General features: G+C 40.8%; 1 pseudogene; it reads right to left on the reverse strand.

The window, feature by feature from the left end:
• Positions 1 to 2995: 2995 nt before the first annotated feature.
• On the reverse strand, positions 2996 to 4976 carry LOC103724382 (aldehyde oxidase GLOX pseudogene; annotated as a pseudogene).
• Positions 4977 to 6653: the final 1677 nt, after the last annotated feature.

The following is a 6653-nucleotide window of genomic DNA, read 5'->3' on the forward strand; positions in this document are numbered from 1 at the left end:
AAGATCTAACTATATAATATTTTAATTATTATTATCATCATCAATGTGAATGATTGTCTATTTGTCTTTTATAATTATTTATCATAAATTAGTTAGATTATCTAGAATAGAACGTATATAGCTATAAAAGTATAATCAAGATTTTTTACTCCAAACAATATAAATGATAGCTTCTAATGATCCTAGTTTTTATTAGGTCATTTAAACAAGTCACCAGTGGGCCATTTAAGCTCTGCTGGATTGTCAAATGACCCGAGCTAGGGCAAGTCCTGGCTAGGGTTCTGTTCGTCTCGTTGGCACCTAGAAATCTAAACAATAGACTGAAAATCTTTATTCTTGAAAGATTTCTATTGAAAAGGAAAGGAAATATCTCTTCTTGTTGATGAAACCCTTCAAAAGGAAAGGAATGATTTCTATCAATTGAACTGCAACCACGACCACCAATCTTTCTCTTCTCCGTACGCGCCCTTTAAGACCCCAGGGCTTTCCTTTCTATAGTTGCCAAAAAACAGTCGGTGAAGAAACTTGCAAGCGCTTTATCATCCACGGGACTCGTACATATGCGATACTGAAACTTGAATATGATCTTGAATCGTGTAAATCACGTCCCCAAGATTTCCCTCGCTTCACATTAACTTCTAAAGAATCAAACTGGGGGGCAATCAATGGACAAATGTTCTTTATTATCTTGAACCCACCAGTCCCAACAAACATCATCCTTTTTGGACTAGTACATTCAACTAATTGAAGTCCCCTTTTGCGTAGTTACTTACGGATAGGGGTTATATCTTTGGAGCGAAAGAGGGGTTCACCTTCCCTCACATGAATCCTTCGTTCGATCACCCACTGCATAGATCTCGAAGCACTTCGAACTAGACATTTACCTGTCTGCACTGATCTGAGAGCGACCAGAACGGTGGATTCGCACAAAGAAAGGCGAATCCTCTTTCGTACGAAATATACAACCTCATTCAGTTAGCTACATATTTGGCCAAATATCTACATTTTGGACCAGCCCTTATATTTACACTGGTATTTGGGTGGTTAATTAAAGACGACAAAGATTGCAAGAAGGCTTTCAAAACCTATCTTTCATACTTATTCATGAATTACAGGCCCTCTTTCATCGCTATTTTACCCAAATCAATGACCTCAAGAAGGGTTACTTATATATTTAATTTTCACTTGAATAACTTGAGCTTTCCATCCCGATCAAGATTACACTAGTTTTTTGATTGGAAGATCAAGATTACACTAGTATCTTGATTGACTTGACATCAGTCACCTATAGGCAGGGCTTGCAAAGTGAGGTGGACGCCTTAAATAACGCATGATGCGGTCATGAGAATCCAAACTCACCGGGAATGATGGGAGAAAAGCAAGGGCAAATTTCATTTACGATCGTACTTTTTGTATTTGGACATGACCATATAGGTTCTACGGCTAAGTGGTCCCTTCACCTCAAGGCCAACTATCGTAGTGGCAATATACCAACTGATCAGTCACAGGAGCACTATACCAATTTGACTACCCTCATCCTAGCAAAATCGCTGCAAAGAACCATCGCAGAAAATAAATAACTAATAAAAATTTGATCAGGGCTAATATATGGCATCTATAAAAGAGTTCTTGTAAAGCTGATCCTGGCTGGATGACCAAAAGTCTAGTATAGAAGATTCGAGCCATTAAATATAATTTACTATTTATAATTTGCTTATTAAAAAACAATGTAATTTTGAGATTCGAGATATTATTATATTTTTTTAAAACTATTTATTTTTAATCATTGGATGCAGAGGTGATGCATAAGCCAGAAATCTCTAAATCACATTATTTTTTAACAATAAGCAATTCAGAGAGAATAATTCACATCCAATGATTCGGATTGTCCATGCTCGAACTCTTATCATGTGTGGGTGTCCATGTGTTAGCTCTAGACTAAAAATCCAATATGGACACATAGACATATACATATATACCTTTTGCTGTTATCCAAAAGATGATTTTGTTGGATTTTCATAACAACTCAGGATCTCATCCAAAAAGTTTAGCCAAAAAGATTTTATTTCATTTCCTTAACCCTACTCAAGATCTATTCATTGACTAGACAAACATCCTAAATCCAATTATAAATACCATGTCTAGTTCATGGTCAGCTCCAAAAGGAGCACGTTGCAATGTTTCCTAATTCACTTGAAGTCAAGATTTAGTTTTCTTTGATACTACCTATAACAATCCAACATCTTACCAAAAGAATAGCTAAGAAAGTATTATTTTGGATGGCCCTATAAGTTCCGATAGGCAGAAGGAAAAATTTACTCAACCCGCTAAACTTGCATCTCTCAAAAATTATGAAAAAGTGGAATAGATTTGGCGAAAATAGAATTTACATTCCCTTTTCTTTTATTGATGATTTTTAAATTAAAATACATAGCATCTATTTATAACTATGAGATCCGTTTTTGCATAGTTTAGATTGAAATTCTCCTTCTATTTCAAATAGAATTAGCTTTCCTAAAATAGATATGATTAGTAAATATAAACACAAAAAAGCTAAATTTTTATAGATGATAGATTTTGACTCCTACATCAACTTTAATTTTTATATTTTATATATTTTTTTGGGATTAGAAGATACATCTAGCCAAAGTCCTTTCTAAAAAAAAAAAAAAAAAGGTTGACCAGTACTCTATTTCGTAATCTAAAAAGTGGAATTTGGGCATGATTATGATACCTTTTAGGGGGTGGTGCTCTACCATAGAATTTGACAAATTATTTGATTTAAAAAAAATATATTAATCGAACATCGTAGGGTTGAGTTATGGTTTTCGAAAATTTTGTATATGATTTGATTTTCTGATATACCTGATGATCTCTCTGGATCATTATATAATTATTAATAGTGCATAATCCGTGAAAGATCAAACAGCACGGGTTCTTATGGTTTCGGATGAACCTTTATGTTCAGTATGCGATTCAATAATCTATGTTTCAGCAGAAGAGACATGTAACTTGTTTTAATACATGTACGGAGAAGAGGTACACAATTTCGTCTTTCCAGCTGGAATATTAAATGCTGCCCTCTCTCCGCCATAATATTGAACATCTCAAAGAAATGAAAAGACTAAATCAGGACAAACAATTGCACTGGTCTATTGCACATGCTATACTTCAGAATTCAGATTTGGTCTCCTTCAGCGAGTTCTTCCAAAGAGGCCAGATAGAAGTATATATCACTGGATATGGACCCAAATGCCCTCACCTGGGATCCTTCCATTGACAATGAAAAACATATAGTATCCCGGCGGTGCAAGGATTCTCGACTTCGGTGCCACGGCCCCTATTTCATGCGTAGAAGAGCCTGAAGGGATCATTGCTGCCTTGCTGCTCTTCAAAATAAGCAACCTTTGGTTCATGGAAAAAGAATGCGTCGAGAAGGACGGCGCCACCATCGTCACTGAAACACCCTCGTTGCTCGTCAACCTCGCCTTGAAACGGAGGCTGAACTGCTTCCCATAATTCAGCATTAGAGGTGTCCTCGGCTCGATAATTCTCGGCCGCAATATCGAATGTTCTGCGCCCAAGTAATCAGGCGAGAATGCCTCCAAGCTGAGCTCTGTCGGGTAATCGACCCCCGAGAAGACATAGTTTTCATGAGGATTGCTCCCACCAACAAGGATCCGTCCGTCGCGCAGCAGTATCGCGCTGGAGTGGTAGAGCCGAGGGGTGGAAGATGAGTTTTGGACTTCAAAGCGGGCACCGACTGGTTTCCCGGGACAGTAGACGACCGGGGTCATGACGGGGCTTCGCCCGAGCTCCCAGCCAGCAGCCCCTGCTGCTGCACCATTGATAATAAGTACTTCTTTGCCGCTTGGAAGCAAGATCATGTCCCCCATGACTCGTGGCGTTGGCATTGTCTCTATGAACCACGTTGGCGAGGGATCAGTAATCTTTATCCTTCCACATGTGCTCAGAGCTCCGACGAAGGCTTCGTTTTTTATTGCTTTCATAAATGATCCTCTCGGCGCTCCCCCGCAGATAAGAACCTCCGCTTCCTCCCCTGACGATTCTAAGGGGAGAAGGACCGACGAGCCCGTGCTTGGATAGCTCCGAGGATCGCCGCCCGGCACTGGAGGGTAAGTCCTCACGATGTTGTTCTTCGTGTAGTCGAGAAGAATGGCACGGTTGTTGGCAAAGATGAAGAGGTTGCCATCGACGTTGAGGTGCACGAAGGGGTAGAGGTTGTTCTCCTCGACATCTCTTGTTTGTAGTAGAAACTCTAGATTGGTTATGCCAGCAGTAGACGGATTGCTTTTTGGGTAAAACTCGTAGCTGAACTGCAGACGCCCTCCGATGATGATTGCCCTACCATCGGGGAGGATTTGGTTAGTCGCATACCACCGCGGGACGGCGAGGGCCTCGACCTCCTTCCAGTCGCAACGACTGTCGGTGCACGGGAAGAAGGTGCGGATGGCACGTTCACCGTCAAAGGAGCCGCCAGTTTGGATAAGGCGGCCGTCGGGGTCGACGGAGCCGGAGGAGCACCAGGTGTCGGTGTGGATGGTGAGGGGCCGGAATGTGTTAGTGACCACGTCGTACTCGGCGGAATGCGCGGTGCAGTCAACCTTGAGGACCCGTTCATGGTGGTCATGGCGGCACTTGCCGTCGGGGAGGGAGAGGTTGGAGGGGCCAAAGTCGGTGCGGTCGAAGATGATGACGCGGTCGTTGTGCAAGAGCTACATGTGCATGGCCGACACACCGATGCTCCGCTGGAGGAGGTCCCACCGGCCTCCGCCGGAGGCGGCTTCGGCGGCGCTGTGGGAGAGGGTGATGTCGTAAAGGAATAGGAAGAGGAGGGGAAGGGCTGAGGTGGGCTTCATTTCTTGCTCACCCTAGCTTTTGGATTTGCCTACATGAGACCTCTAGAAGGCAGCTTATAATGATTGGAGGGGAGAAGAAGACAAGGAAAAGCCGTTGGGCTCGCATCTGGTGTCGGTCCCCTCCGAATAACAAACAGCACGTGCCAATGTTGTAAACCACAGGGAAAGCTATTTGCAAACTAATCGTTTCATAAAGCTCTTTTTAACCTTTAGAACTTTCTGACGGCGAGCAAACGATCGATCAAGGAAGGGGGTGGGTGCGCTCGAGTGGCGGTAGAGGGGGCATCTCCACTTGGGATATTTGGACAATGGTGAATAACGGTATGGCTTTTTAGGCTAAACATGTATTTAAAGAGACTCACGGGGCTACAGATTAGATGGCTTCTGATCAGTCACTTTAGAGGTCGAAAAGGAGGAATTACCTAGAGCACTTTGTTTTCTGATATTATTCGATATATCTGTACTCGAACAGTATGAAACATCTGTTTTAGCACAAAAAAGAAAAAAAAAAAAAAAAAAGGGTGGAGATGGCAGCACAAGATCGTGTAGAGGTGAAGCTAGAATGGTTGTTACTCACTGAACAAGAGTCGAGGAAGGAGCGGAAACCGAGGGGTGACGAAGAGCAAAGACGACGTGGGTGGATTTTGAGGAGAAAGAAACCACTGAGTTAACGCTCTAACCCGGTCGAACCAAAAAACATCGGTGATGGCCTTTTTTTTATTATTATTTTAGAGAGAGCGTCCCTCCTGGGAGGCGACTGGGTCCAACATGCGAGCCTAACCCTTTGTAACACGAACGTAAAAAAATTCTGAAATTAATAAGCAAAGGGAATTTAGTCAAGAACCTTGACTCTGAGACTTTGGTCCGGCTGGCATCATGTGTTTGGTCCCTTTCAATAAGTTAATGACTTGCTATTATTTCAAAATAAGAGCACAAATTGAAAAGGAGCAAAGAAAGGAGCTTACTTCAACTATAGTGGATGATAATATGCCGGTACTCTCTACTTACAACAATGTAAGTCTAAATCTCAGATATTGGGTGACTAATATTTAATGCTATCCATTATACTAGTACCAAGAAAGACTTCTTTATATCATACAAAAGTGGTGATTTTGGTGTTTTTTACGATAGAAACAATCAAAACAACTTTAGCTGCAGAAATGAGACATACCAGTTTTTAGCCTAAGTTCGATATCTATTTAAGAGTCGGATGAGGAAAGACATGATAACATCTTTGGAAATGGTTATTACGTCAAAGGAAACTATATATATATATATATATATATATATATATATATATATATATATATATATTTTGATGATGAGAGAAAAAAGTGTACCAATCTAGAATATAAGAGCTAAGAAACGGAGAGACAGAGTGAACGCAAGACAATATGAAACTTTGTTGCATGATTATGGCAGAAGTGCCAAGGCCAAACGAACAAGAGTGGGCCTATATAACCTTGCTAAGGGAAGCTTTCACCCAACATAAAATATTTATATTTGAATTATTACTTTCAATGTTTGGTTAGAAAGACAATTTACTGTCATTTTTAAAAAAAAATCCTCTTTTAGAAGAAAACATGTTTTGGTTTACACCGACATTTGTGGTTCAGTTTGTATGTGCCAAGGAGAGCGGCACTAATTCATGTTCTCATGTCCTATTGGCATGCCTTGGGCACATTAACCATTTAAAGAGTCATATTAAACATCTACATTCCCTTTTGTTTTTAAGCTCGGACCACATGAACATCTATCTGCTTTTATCCAACC

Source organism: Phoenix dactylifera, chromosome 16, assembly GCF_051530095.1.
Source record: "Phoenix dactylifera cultivar Ajwa chromosome 16, Ajwa_hap1_PhDact_Kaust_v1.1, whole genome shotgun sequence".
Taxonomy (NCBI): domain Eukaryota; kingdom Viridiplantae; phylum Streptophyta; class Magnoliopsida; order Arecales; family Arecaceae; genus Phoenix; species Phoenix dactylifera.